Here is a 15,632-nt window from a genome sequence, read left to right on the forward strand (position 1 = left end):
TTCTGGGTATTATGAATTATGCTGCTATGAATATAGTTGAGCATATATCCTTGCAGTATGATTAAGCATCCCTTAGGTATATTCCCAAGAGTATATATAACCAAGAGTATATACCTTATTGGGTCTTGAGGTAGATTGATTTCCAACAAGGAGGACTGTAGGGGAAAACCATGTATCACCTTGGGAAGAGGAAGCAGATGAGATTTCCATGAAGCCTTCATCCAGTAACTGATGCAAGCAGATGCAGAGATCCATGGCCAAGCACCGGGAGTCTAGTTCAAGAGAGAGAAGAGGGATTATATGAGCAAGGGGGGGGGGGGGTCAAGGTCATGATGGGGAAATGTAAAAAGACAACTGAACCAAGCTTGTAGGAATTCACGAACTTTGGACCAACAGCTGTGGAACCTACATGGGACCAGACGAGGCCCTCTGCATATGGGAGACAGTGTGTAGCTTGGTCTGTTTGTTCGGACCCTGGAAGTGTGATCAAGATCTATCCCTAGTGCATGAGCTGGCTTTCTGAAACCCATTATCTATGGTGGGATGCCTTGCTCAACCTTCATGCTGGGGGTGGTGGTGCTTGGTCCTGCCTCAACTGAATGTACCAGGCTTTGCTGACTCCCCATGGGAGGCCTTACCCTTTTGGAGGAGGGGATCGGGGAGTTAGGGGGGAGAGGGAGGAAGGATGAGAGGGGGATGTGTGGTTGGTATGTAAAAGGAATAAAAATTTCTAAATAAAAATTAATAATAAAATTTACAAAAGAATGCTATGGTTAATTTCAGTTCAAATGACTAATACTCCAATTCTGGCAAACCTATTTCTACCTGAAGCCTGGACTCCTTTTTGATATTTAATAGAACATATTCTTGAATTGAAATGGTGACATCTTTGAACATCAATGATTACTTGTCCATTTTTTAACTCCCATTATCTATAACAACAATGGAAAATCTATTTACTAACCATGAAGTTTAGGGTAAAGTGATAATGATGATGATAGCAGTAAGTGCTAATGTGTTATAATTTTGTACTTTAATTCTCATAAGTGATTGATAATTGCAATTGAAGCAGTTATCTAAATACACATCATTTGCCTACCACCCTTGTAACTGTAGTCATCCCATTTTACTATAATTTTATCAATTGAACAATAATTAAATTATTAATAGTTTTTAAATTTTAAATGAGGAATATTTAGAGCTATAATTTCTAAAACTATGCTCAAGGTAAAGATGTTGAAATTGTCTTTTCTTATTCTAGAGCAGAGTGTGAGGCCTGGCTGTGATGTAATCTGGGAGCTTTGGGGGATTTCTTAGATTAGAATGAAACATTCTACTATTATCACTAAAGAAACCCATCTAGAAATGTGCAGAACCCAGAAATAAATTCCCAAAGATTTTGCATTATTTTGCTTGCTGTGAGAAGACACAGATAGGATTTTAGGTCAAGTTTCAGTTTGCCTTTATATTTACAAGTTTATTTATGGCATTTTTATGAAAAATGCTCTTCTACCAGAAATCTCAAAGACAGTAAAACAGAATATTTACCATTTAATTTCATTTCCTCAGCAGCAAGTTTTCTTCATCACTAGTTCATATTGTTGTTGTTTATTTGTTTTTAGAAATATGATCAAGTATTTGGCAAATAAATGATGTGATGCTACTTTTTTCTTAAAATGAACATGGATAAGACTTACTTTTATTTTATTTTTAATTCTGAGGTATCCTATTTACAGAAGATAAGCACAGTTAAGTTTGTCAATGGATATGAATAATATAAGCAGACATGACAAAAATCAAAAGTATATAAATCGTAAATATACAAATACAACATGCTCAATCCATATATTCTTACTTGTATGCATGTGATTTCAGAGCTGACCACATGGTATTAGATAGCCAATAAGAGCTTCTTCCCTGAGGAAGACTATTTCTCTTTCTCTACAATCCTTAATTGTCTATATTTCTTTCTCTAGGGTTGAGGCCTCATTAGCTTTCCCACAAAAAAAAATGAATATGAGCAAGAGCATGGTTGGGGTACATAGAAGTGGTTGGTGGAGGAAAAAGGAGGGAAATGATGTAATTATAATTAACAAAAAAATTACTATAAAAAAAGATTGGTGATACTTTAAATGTTTTGCCTAGGAAAAATATATTGAATGTGGATATTACAACAATTAATATGTTAACTATGTGCTAATATTACATGAATATTGTATATCATTAATATTATGAAAAAATGCTCCAACAAACTAAACTATCATTTAATTTATTAATGTACTAATATGATAAGAATAGTTTTAAAATTGACAAATACGTATTGAGAAATTATATTGTTCTATGAAATTCTAGGCTCATAATTTTTACTAATGAGCTAACATACGCATGTATATACACACAGACACACACACACACACACACACACACACACACACACAAAGAACAAAACCAAACAACAACAACAAAAAACCTCAAAATGCACAAAAATCCCTTCCCCAAATATATGTCAATAAAGCAAGATAAAATGACAAAATATGTAAGAATATTATACAGTATGCATTTCAGGGCTTGATGATTTCTCCTTCAGTATTGAGGCCATTTTTTGTATGATAATAGAGAACTTGCTTCAAGATTTTGCTGGAAATATATCTGTCAGAAATGGTTTATATTTTCAGACTTCAGTGTTAGCCATGAGGAACCTTGTAAACATGTTCTCATCAAAGAAGCCAAATATTGTGGCTCACACTTGTTATCCTAGAACTGCAGAGGTGGAGACAGGAGAATGGTGAGTTCCAGATTAGCTCACTCTATACAATAAGACCATGTATAGCCCCAAAAAAGAGTAAAAACAAAACAAATTATCCAAACAAAACTTACAAAAACAGAAAAACAGAAGTATATCAGGTGAGTGCTGAGGAACTTACTGAACAAGAGGAGAGAGATTGAGAAAGTAAACAGACCAATTGACAATTTTACAGTAATGGAAAATAATAGGAGTTCCTAATGTGACAAGAGAAAAAAAATGAACAAAAGCTTTGTTGGGATTCAAAAAGGCTAAATCATGGTTTATATTCAACACACATATTTCCCCTAAGATCTGAAACCTTTTATCATCAATCAGCCTACTCAATGAATAATCAGTTTGTTCATAACAAGGTAATGTTCAATACAGTAACAAGACATTAAAAACACCTCAGAGGGGGTACTAAATGTTCCAATGACACATTAGTAAACAAAAAAAGTGATGTTCCTCTTGAATTAGTTTAGTTAAAATTTCAATTCAACACTTCTCTCCCTGTTTCTCCTGTCTGTCTGTAGCCTGTCTATTGTCTATATCTGATCTACGTCTATTGCCTGTCCAGGATAACTTTTCTGTGTATCTATTTAACAGCATAGTAAATATGATATGGGAAAGGAATAAGGGATACATTTCTATAAAAATCTTAAGCAGAGCTTTACTGACCCCAAATGACTCAGAATAGCACTCAAAACTACACGCAGATGTTGCAAACCTATATCCACATGTTATTCCAACATTTATGGAATATTTGTTGATTAAATTTGGTTTTAGTCCATTGGTTATTTTCGGCAAACAAATACCACAATACATATATCTTATTATGGGCTAGAGGCGTGGGAGAGTTTAAAACTAAAGCTGAACTTTCAATGACATAGGAAGCATAAGGCATAGCATAGTAAGGCTGGTTACATTGCTTTCTTTCCTTTTCTTCCTCTTCTTCTTTCACTCCTTTTAGTGAAAATAGATTTTCTCATACAATGTGTCCTTCTTAGAGTTTCCATTTCTTCTACTCTTCTCAGTTCCTCCCCATCTATCCTCCCATCTAGATACACTCCCTCTCTGTCTCTCATTAGAGAAGAACAGGCTTCAAGACATAACCACAAAACACAATAAAATAAAAGATCAAACAAAATCATCAAATAGAAATTGTACAAGGCAATTCAACAGAAGTAAAAGAGCCTAACAGAAGGTACAGGAATCAGAGATCCATTCTTGTACACACTTAGGATTCCCATATATACTAAACTGAAAGCTATAATATATGTGCAAAGGACCCAGTGCCGACCCATGCAGGCCCTGTGCTTTCTGCTTCATTCTCTGTTAAGTATATATGACCTTTACTCAGTTGTTTAGAGGGCCTTGTTCTGGTGTCTGTTAGGGTCTGAGAGAAGTCCCCCCCTCAAAAAAAATCACCATTCACATATGCAATCAATAAGAGCATTTATTATTCCAGGATGCTGGGGCCTACCATCCCACACAAAGGCAAAATGGGAAGGACTTCCAGAGAAGCTTGCAGGGTCCTTTTAAGCACACATAAGGGGAGTTCCTGGGGCAATTAGGTCATCTCAGATATGATTGGTTTAAGTAAGTGGCAATCATATTAGTAGGTTCTAATTGGCTAGGGCTAGCCAGGGGTTGGTTAAGACCATAGCTTTTCAATTTGGGGTATAGGTCTGGAGGAGTCCCAGGCTCTGTTCTTATTTGGTTATTACCTTGAGATGCTGTGGCTCAGGACTGGTACATGCAGTTCTCTTCATCCTTGTTGACGGCAAGGGGGGTTGATGATTGGTTGTCCTTTGTGGCCTCCTCAGAAATTGCTTGCTCAGTCTTAGGAACGTGAAACTGAGGCCTGATCTATGATAGAATACTGAGTGAGAGGACTAGGGAGCCAGACCAGAGTCATGACAGGTTTCTAACAGCCCTGTCAGGGACCAGGCCTTAGTTTTGGTTTACTGGAACTTGCTGGAGCTGAATAAGCAGTTCTCAGGAAGACCACAACTCAGGGGCAACCAATCAGCAGGCGCCACCCAGCCTTCTGCTGACTCAGCAGGCACCCAAAAGCCACTTATGCTGGTTCAGCAGATGCACCCCCAGCCTTCTGCTGGCTAAAGATAGCTTTTCCTACCCTCCCATCAACAAGCCCTTAACCAATACAGCTTCCAACTAATCAACTCCCAGACTAAGCTTTCTTCCACCAATCAACACTAGATTAATCCCTCCTCTCTGGAATTCCCCTAACTACTTAAAAGGAGTTTATGACCTCCATTTGGGGTCGCTATTTGCTACCCCAACATGGTGGTAATAAACACTCTTGCTAAATTGCATAGGTGAGTGACTGTTAGTTTTTCTTGGGGGCTTCTCTCGGCCCCTAACACTGAGCAACCTGTTATGGCATCTGCTTGGTCCTCTCAATGCCCTCCATCCCTTCTGGCTCTTACACTCTTTATGCCTCTTCTTTTAATTCCCTGATCTCTGAGGGCAGGGATTTGATAGAGACATCCCATTAGAGCTGTGTGTCCAAAGTGTTCTCTCTCTCTCTCTCTCTCTCTCTCTCTCTCTCTCTCTCTCTCTCTCTCCATAAAATCCAACTGTGGGTCTCTGTATTTATATAGCAGAATATCATTAGGAGTCATCACTACATTTTTTTAAGGACCAGTAGTATTTGGTTTTACTTAGGTCTCTCAGCTATTTAGTCTCAGGACTTGGTTACTGAAGCAATATTAATCATATGTTCCACCTCGTGGTTGGGCTTTAAGTCAAATCAAACATACTGCCACGAGCTTTGTACCACCATTTTCCTAGCATGTTTTGCAGGAAGGATAGCATTGTAGATAAAGGGTTTGTGACTGGCTTGGTGTTTGCTTTTCTCTTTTGGTAGCCTGCAAAGTACCTTCCCATACCAGACACTAGGACATAGGGGTGAAACTTTTAGGTAAGCATTAGCACAACCTCTCTATGTTTAATCAGTTGTGTGGCTCTTGTGTTCAGCAATGAGGCCTTGCTGTCAGTTTGTGAAGAGCAACCTATTGTCTTGAAAACAGCCCAGGTTGTTTGTGGATTTCAATGGGAACTTTTGGCCAACAACTCAATTGGATCTAACCCAGTTTTGATATTGGGAGCTTTGGTGACAAGAGATGGTGGCACATGCCAGTAGGTTTTGTTGAAAGTTGCAGAGGCAGGAGGATCATGAGTTCCAGGCCAGCCTGGACTGCACAAGCTCTCCATGGGAGAGGGAAACAGAATAGATTTTATGGGCATTGGTACTTGTAGCTAGATGTTTTCCTGTGTCCTGAGCAGTCTGCAGCCACTTAGACCCCAATGAACACACAGCAGTTTATGTTAATTACAAACTGCATGGCCATTAGCTCTGGCTTATTACTAACTAACTCTTATACTTAAATTAACCCATAATTCTTATCTATGTTTAGCCACATGGCTTGGTACCTTTTCTCAGTTCTGGCTTGTCATCTTGCTTCCTCTGTGTCTGGCTGGCGACTCCTGACTCAGCCTTCCTCTTCCCAGAATTCTCCTTGTTTGCTTAGGCCACCTATACTTCCTGCCTGGCTACTGGCCAATCAGCATGTTACTAAACCAGTGTACAAGGACATTATCCCACAGCACTTCCCCTTTTCTGTCTAATCAAAATGGAAAGTTTTAACTTTAACATAGTAAAATTACATATAATAGAACAGTTATCAAGCAAGAATTACAGTTACAATATCTAGTCTATTTGTTTTTGGCACAATTAAAGAAAATATTCTATCTTATATTTATGAGTCTAAAGTTCCATGCCTAATTAATCTTTTAACATAACCAAGGAAAATTATAATTATAACTAACTAGTCTTTAACTACATCAAATACCTCAGAAGGATATATTATTACCTAAGTAAACAAGAAGAGTACTGTAAGCAACTTACAAAAATCAAGAATGACAGAGACAGCTGGCTGCCTGGACAGTTACCAAAAGTTCCTCTGCAATGTTGGGGCATCCTTCTTCAGCCTATAGGCCTAGAGTCTCTCAGTTGCTTCTCTCTGTGTCCTGTAGAATGTCTGGCAGTTTCTTCTGTTAAGCAGGAACCTGAAAGACCATTTCCCCTTGCGAAGTGCAGTGGTCACCTTCCTATGGGTCCTGCATGTTCAGTTTATACAACATAACATACTGTCAATCAGTTGATGCAAGGGCATTTTTTTTGCCCAGTGGCTAACTTTTGCCACCAAGAAAGCAAACTCCATAATGAATTCATTCAATGCCCATAATTCTCCTTGAAGTAATTGGTGTTGCCAGGAACAGATGTGTCTCATTGTCCAGAAAGTCTAAGTTTTTAAAACATTTTAAATGCCATATTCTGTAGATATTTGAAGTATTTGAAGATTACCCACCTAATTGAATTATATCTATGTATACCTAGAAAACTTAACATGAGTATAAGTTTGATTATCATAGAAGACTAATTATTAATCTGTATTTCTTAATTATCCATTACAATTTTAAATGAGCTGCACAAACATAATACCTTAAACAAGAGTAGAAATATAGAGTATAAAAAAATTAACTTTAAATTTGTATCAATAAACTAAAATCTATAGCAATTTAAAACAAGATGCTCTTTAAAGGTACTCAATAATCTACCCTTTCATCCTATCATATCTATATCATACCCCCCATTTTTCTTTTAGAAAAGTATTGACTATGACCAATAACAATTTGTAACCAATCTCTAACAAAGACAAATATCCATAATCCATTCTTTGGGAATGTGGGTGTAGTGTTCTAGGCTACTTCCTGCTGACCAAGGATGATATATTCTTATGGGGATCCTGAGAAAATTAAGAATTATGGTCAAGTCCTGACTGGAATAGTCTATGGTGCTGTATTCTCTGAGTCAGTTGCCTTGAAGCTATTCTGGATGTTGGATCATCTGGAGACCTCTCAGGGGGGTCTTCCTTGATCAAATGAGCTTAGAAGCAATCCATAGGCTCTCATTTTCTGTGGAAATAAAAGCAGAACCTCTTTTCCAAAGTAGCATATCTCTGTTTTTTTTTGGATCACATTTTTTTTTCAGCATCTGGCTTATTTTATCCACTCATGGTCTGATCTGCTTTATGTGAATATTAAAACCCTAGCTGTCCATCAAATGCAGGCACAGTGTATATGGTTAACTAATACAGTGAGAATACCATGTTTACTTACTTGTTGAAAATGTTGGGCAGCCTTTTCCTCAATACTCCCTCTCTTGAATAAGATGGTTAATGGCATGAGACAAGAGTAGAATTAGTTCATTTGAAAACTTTCTTCTATGTTGAAGTGGTGTAGTGCAATTATTTTTTTTAATGGGATTCCCAACTATGCTGAAATTAGAGTAATTTATTTTGAAATAATAGCCCCCATCCCTAGGCTATGTCTACATAGAAATATGTTTTAATATTTTTGCTTGTATCCAAGATACATGCTAACTTACTTATTCTTTCTCTCTCTTTCAAACTGGATTGCATTTTATTGGTTTTTTTCACTTGAATTGTTGTATCTGCTGCTTTTGGGTGGTAGTTTTATTCTTAATTATGTATAAATGTGTATGTTTTGTGTGAAAGATTTTGTACATGTGTGCAGATAACTGCAGAGGATAGGAAAAGGAATCTAATCCATTGGAACTGAGGTAACAAGTGGTTATAAGCCATCCAATGTAGGCTCTAGGAACCAGATTCCTTTTATCTGGAAGACACTTAGGAGATATTAAGTACTGAACCATCTCTCATCATCCATATCTGTTAATTTTAAGCAAAATAGTTTCTTAGTGAATTTCATCTGTGAAACCCATTTATATATTTTATTGACCATTGTGTGATATTTGGGACACCTGTAAGTCCAGTGATATAATTCCACACATCTTGAACTTTATCCAACTTCAGAAAATTATAAAACTCAACCAACTACTTTCTTCCATAATACTTAGGTTTACTCTTTCGTATTTATACTGACTTTAATCAATTATAATTTCTGTAATGCATTTTGAGGAGTTGTGGTATGCTGTAGGACAGAATAATGCATTTCCTTAGTGTGCCATATTACTATAATACTGTAAATTAAATATTATTCACATTCATAAATTGCTGTAAACTAGAACTTCATTGTTATTTATCAAAATAATTAAAACTATAAATGTCTTCTCAACTTGCAGTTTTATTTTAACAATTTATACTGGGATATCATTTTTGTTTTACACACACATGCACACACACACACACACAGACACACACACACACATATATATATATATATTGTGAAGATGTTAAATGGAGTGTTATTTTAAAAATAGAAAAAAATTGTTATATCAATAAAATATGTCCCATATAATTTTAAGTGGTTGACTACTTTTTATAGACATTATCTACATTCTTGCAATAATTTTATTTTATACTTTAAATAGTATTATTACAACTTTATTTGATTACATTTGCACTGTTTATCCATTTTGCTTGGAATTGAATTGTACTTACTACCTTAGAAATTTGCAAAAGTATGATAGTGCAAGTAAAACACAAATATGTTTAGATATAGTATATTTAAAAAGTGAAATTTAAAAGGACTGGGGTACAGACAGGAACAGAAATATAAGGTAAACTAATTTTTTAAAATTATAACCACAGGGCATTGTATTAACCCATGCAATTTTTATTGCTCTATGTATTAGCTAAATATAAATTTGTTGTTCAAATCTTAGATGATCTTATAACAAAAAACACAGAGCCAGATATTAGAGTAAAAGCTGAAAGATCAGAAAACCAGAGCAAGCCAGAGCTACCACCTATTACCTCACCAACTGCATGAATCATCTTGCTGAAATTCTCTTGAGTCTTCACCCAAAAGCGTCTCAGCTGCATTGCCTTAGTTCCTATTTCCTCATGCCTTATATACCTTTCTCCACCCTGCCATCACTTCCTGGGATTCAAGGCATATGTGCTTCCCAGTACTGGGATTAAAGGTGTGTGCCTCCACTGCGTGGCTCTGTTTCCAGTGTGACCTTGAACTCACAGAGATCCAGATGGATCTCTGCTTCCCAAGTGATAGGATTAAGAGTGTATGCCACCACTGTCTGGCCTCTATGTCTAATCTAGTGGCTGGCTCTGTCCTCTGATCTTCAGGCAAGCTTTATTAGGGTATACAATGTATCACCACATTTCCCCTTTTTTGTCTAAAATAATAAAAGAATATTATAACTAATATAAGAAAAACTATATACAGTAAGATATACAATATATACATTCAAGAATTACATTAACAATGTCCTGTTTCACAGATGAATCTGTCCGGTGTACTAGGCCTGTAGGCCAAAGATGGATGCCCCAACCTTGCATAGAAATCTTTGGTGACTGTCTAAGCAGTCAGCTGTTTCTGTCATTTCTCATGTTTTTTGGAAGTTGTTTGTTTGCACTTCCTGCTTACTCAGTTAATATTGTTTTCCTCTCTGGTCTCTGAAGGAGTTGAAGATTAGATAGTTATAGTTATAGTTTTCTTTGTAACTCCCTGAAGAGGTGTAAAGTGTATAAGATTAAAAGACATCAAGAGATATTTTTGGTTGGTAATACAAGTTAGGATAGAACTTGAATTAGGTACAACACTCTGGACTCACCAAAATGGGATAGATAATGGAGTATTTTCCCTGAATTTGTCAAATGTTTATGGACTGTGCATTGTTACAGAACTCAATATATATGAACAATTAATTTATTATAAAGGTGGCATGGCATAACTATAGTAGAAAGTTTTTCTGTGTCCCGGCCTGTCAACTGTTGGGACAAATCTCTCCCACTCACGTCCCCCAAGTAAATGCATGGAGGCTTATATTAATTCAAACTGCTCAGCCATTAGCTCAGGCTAACTACTGACTAACTTTTACACTTAAACTCAGCCCATTTTTTTGTTAATCTATATGTTGCCATGTTTTCCATGGCTTTACCTGTGTGCCATTACATGCTGTTCCCTGGACAGTGGGCTGGCGTCTCCTGAATCAGCCTTCCTCTTCCCAGAATTCTCCTTCCCTGTTTATCCCACCTATACTTCCTGCCTGGCTACTGGCCAATCAGTGATTTATTAAACCAGTGTACAAAAGCATTATTCCATAGCAGTATAACTGTTAAAATATTTATCAGAAAACAAGTATTTATCCTAAATGTTAAATTTCAGTTGGGAATATGAAAGACAACTCTATATATAATCAATAAGTCAGCTTGAAATTAGAGTATACCACCTGAGGGAAGGCAAGCATCCTCCAAATTTGTTGTCACCTAATATTTCTACGACTTACTTAACACCACAACCTTTTTAAGAATATGCCTGTGTGTCTTGGTTAGGGTTTTTATTACTGTGAAGAGATACTATGATCATGGCAACTCTTATAATGGAAAATATTTAATTAAGGCTGGCTTACAGTTTCAGAGATTTAGTCAATTTTCATCATGGTAAGGCATGGCGGCATGCAGGCAGACATGGTGCTGGAGAAGGAGCTGGGAATTCTACATATTGATCTGTAAGCAACAGGAAGTGAACTGTGTCATTGAGCATAGCTTTAGCACAGAAAACCTCAATGCCTGCCTCCACAGCGATGCACTTTCTCCAACAAAGCCAGATCTACTCCAACAGAGAGCCATACCTCCTAATAGTACTACTTCCTATGAGCTTTTGGGGGCAAATTACACTCAAACTACACAACTATACATGGGTATTTCTGCATGTTGATCATGTTACTATACCAGAGTGATGACTTCTCATAAATCCTGTTGAGAAAGGATACTCTGTGTTCTCTGATTTCTTATATAATTGCAAAGGACCAATTGCCAGAGTTAAGGGACAGCCTTCATCAGCTGGAATAATGTCACTGAGTAGTCCAGGAATTAAAGGTAGACCTTTGTTTAGGGAATGAATGAATGTTCATAAAAATATTCGTTCTTGGCTACATGTCTGCAGCCATTTATGTTTAATAATAGAAGGTTAGCTAATCTGAAGTAAGTGTATATGCAGCAATTTATGACTCACCAAGCAGTATTAACCAGGAGATTGAGTTAAATTTGTTTAGCCTTTCCTTAAGTTTTTTATTATTAGAAAAACAGAGATTAAAAAGATATACTTTCATCATTTATGCATAGGTTCTTAAATGTTTTCCACAATAAAAGTAGTCCAATTTTACCCTATTTAAGTAGATCACACTGAAGGCATTTTTATAGCAGCCTCTATGTTTAGATTCATTACTCATTTTTCTAAAAGGTGCTTAATGGTTCTGAAACTAGCATATCTATGCAGGATAAAATCACTTGCCCTTAATTAAATGATAGAGAGGTGAGTTTCCTTATTGAAGCTATGCCCTTTAAATAAACATCATGTAGTCATAAGTATACACAGCTACAAGAGTAATCACTTGAATTTGTACGCACAGGGGAAGCTGCCTCCATAGAGACAGTAGCTGCATGGTTGCCTCTATTAGGATCCCAAGCAAAGGGAAACAGCCCAATGTAGATGGCATGAATTGTGGATCTGATGTAGATATTGAATCTTTCAACTGAGAAGGTCATCTAGAGAAGGGGGCTTAATCTGCAATGTAGACAGACTTCCATGGGGGAAGAGAAATGTATATGTGCTGCTACAAATAAAATGAGTGGCCTGCATGCTCCCAGGCTTCACCAAAATGTAGAAGTAAGAGGGCATCCACAACCCTCCACTGCAGTGGTTCTCATCCTTTGAGTCATGACCCTTTTGAAGGTCGAACAATCCTTTCCCAGGGGTCACCTAAGACCATGGGAAAACACAGATATTTACATAATGATTCATAACAGTAGGAAATTTACAGTCATGAAGTGACAATGAAAATAATTTTATGGTTGAGGCTCTCTATAACATGAAGAACTGTATTAGAAGTTCGCAGTGTTAGGGAGGTTGAGAGCCACTGAGCCATTGAAATACCCACTCCCATTCTGTTAGCATCCCCACACAGAGATAATTTATAACTCATATACACTTCTCACTACTTCTGCTATGTGTCTTATCACATTTTAATGTGACACATGTGAAGACTAGTGACAATACAAGTGAGAAACTGATAAAATAGCCTAGTTTTTATTTCTACTGCTTTGATAGTACTAATTACTTAAAATGTTTTAATTATGTGAATGTACCTTACATATACCAGGTAAAGAGTTTATTTGCAGGATCACTTTTTTAATAAGTATTTTTATTAATTATTTGGGAATTTTATATGTGTTTTGAATGTATCTTCTCTTTACATTGTCCCAGATCTAGACCCATCCCCATTTTACTTCGCCCAAATTTATGCCTTCATTTTTAATGAATTAAATAGTTCACTGACTCCAATTTGCACTGTACATGTACTTCTGGGTGTTAGGTCAACTATTCGTTGACATACTAGGAACTACACCATTGAAGAAAATTGACTCTTTCCCAGAAGCCATCTAGTGTCCACAGCTCCACAGTTAGGGGTGGAGGACCATGATGTCCTCCCCATTCTAGGATGCGTTGTTGACTGGCTTGATCTTAAGCAAGCCTTATGCTGGCAACTGCAGCTGATGTGAATCCATTAGTCCACCAGTCCTGTCCCTTTTCTTTTTCTTAAATATATTATGTTATTTAATATTTCGCTAATTTCTACAAACACAGCAGTAGTTTTTAATTCACTCTGGTAGCAAAATAGCTATTCACATTAAAAAACGAACATGTGAAACCACTACGTTGAACATGCTGCCTAACAGCTCAGCGTTTTCAAAGTCCAGGGTATAAGTTAGATTTACCCAAATTTAGAAAACAGATGTTTTCATCTTAATTTCTTTTGCAAAATATTTATTGTTTTATTTTATGTGTATGTGTGCTTTGCCTACTTATATGTATGTGTGCCATGTACGGTGTTTGTCTGGTGCCAGAGGATGCCAGAAGAGACTGTTGAATCTCCTGGAAATGGAGTTACAGATATTTGTGAGCTGACATGTGGGTACTGGGAAATGAATCTGGGTCCTCTGATTGGGCAGATGTGCTCTTAACTACTGACCCATTTATCCAGCCCCTAGCTTAAATTCTATTCAGCAATTCAGTAATATTTAGACTACACAAGGGAGTACAAACTTTTCACATGTGATAGGCAAACATGTGAGAGGAAGAAAACTATAAAAAAATGAAGCAAAATCAAACTTGTATTCATATGATGCTACCACTATGTGTCCTGGAAAATAAAATGTTTCATGCCAAAACTGAGTTCAAAATTGACTTCAAAACAATTATTGGTTGTAATACAGTAAAATGGCCAATAGAGAATCAAAAAGGCTTATCTCAGAGTATCAGGTTTCTGGTCCTGTGTGAATGTGAACAGCTTGATGTCTCAAAGTCCATTATGTTGATTTTAATAATACAAGGGCTTTTGAAATTTTAAATATAGAACTAATTTTAGCTTTAATATTATAAAGTCAATAATGTTAGTAACAATTGTGCCCGGGATTGTAAATGCTGCTTTAGATGCAGAGACAAGAAAGCTGTGAAATATTTAATGCATGATTACATATTCATGCTCTGCTTTCAAAAGCTGCCACCATAGCTTTGACCTTTGTGATAGTCATTCCATGTACAGAAGTACATTTTTGCCGATGAAAGATTGTGTTTCCACCAAGTGAGAACAGCTGATACTACACAAACCAGTGGCTACATATTCCTGAAACATCTGGGATCTACTGGAGAACCATACTTCCTTGTAAACTCTTAAAATCCACCCTACATCCCCATTTCTCAATTTATGATAAACAATGCTGAATGTTGAATATCAGGAAAATGACTGTTTGATAGATGGACTTTCTCAATGGACATCTTGTTTTATTTGTAGAGATTCTGAAAAGATATCACTCAACTCAGGGGAAAAAAAGTTAATGTGCAAACTTAGCTTACTATACCTAGAAGTAGGAGGAACAGATTTCTGTTCTCATTCCACGAGGCTCTTAGATAGAGGAAGAGTATTATCTCAATTCCCAAGCTCTGAGAATACTGACACTTAAAGCAAATGATGCTCCCATTGTGGGTATATAGAATGCAATCCCAGACACCAGTCACATGTGTAGAAACTGGTACAGAACAAAGTCTTGTATTTTTTTATTTTTATTTTTTTTTTTACCTCAGGCTGATGGCCAACATTTACCCATTCGTAAGTGGTAATCACAAGCATTGATTACAAGGATTCCAACATTATTTTAGAGTCATTTGTGGAGGTAGAAATCAAAGAGAAGGATTTGGGGTAAACTTGTCCATCTTAGAGGAGTGATTTGTCATTTCCATTTATTCCTAATATGTGGTTTTCAAAATGAAATAAACCTCAACCCAGGAGCAGCCAGAGAGCAATGAAAAGAAACAGCAGGCCACAGTTAGACAGGAACACTTAAGGGAGTCTGGCCAATTCCTTTTTCTGATTTTAGCTTCATTGATTCGCTCATTTCTGCAAACTCTTTTCAATTCTAGGAGGTAAGTGTTAGCCTGCTGCTCACAAAGCAACAGGAATTACTGTCACGGTACCTGATATCACTGAGACGAAAAGTGTTTTGATTGTTAGTGGAGCTCAAAGTTCCTGTAAAGACTTGGGAAGAGAGAAGTTCTGGAAAGGATCTGCCCCTCTCTTAGCTTGGCTCTTTTGTGCTGTTCCCTTTTTCTGCAAAACAATGTCAAATTTTAGTGACATAGTAAATGAAGATTCTCTGAGTTTTGAAAGAGAAAAGTCCAAAGGAGAGCACCTATCAATGAGCTTTGGGTCAAGAGATTGAAAGGGAATGAAATAAACAAAACCAAAGCACTCTGT

The sequence above is a fragment of the Peromyscus californicus genome, unplaced genomic scaffold (assembly GCF_007827085.1).
Source record: "Peromyscus californicus insignis strain IS unplaced genomic scaffold, ASM782708v3 Scaffold_6__1_contigs__length_162567912, whole genome shotgun sequence".
Taxonomy (NCBI): Eukaryota; Metazoa; Chordata; class Mammalia; order Rodentia; family Cricetidae; genus Peromyscus; species Peromyscus californicus.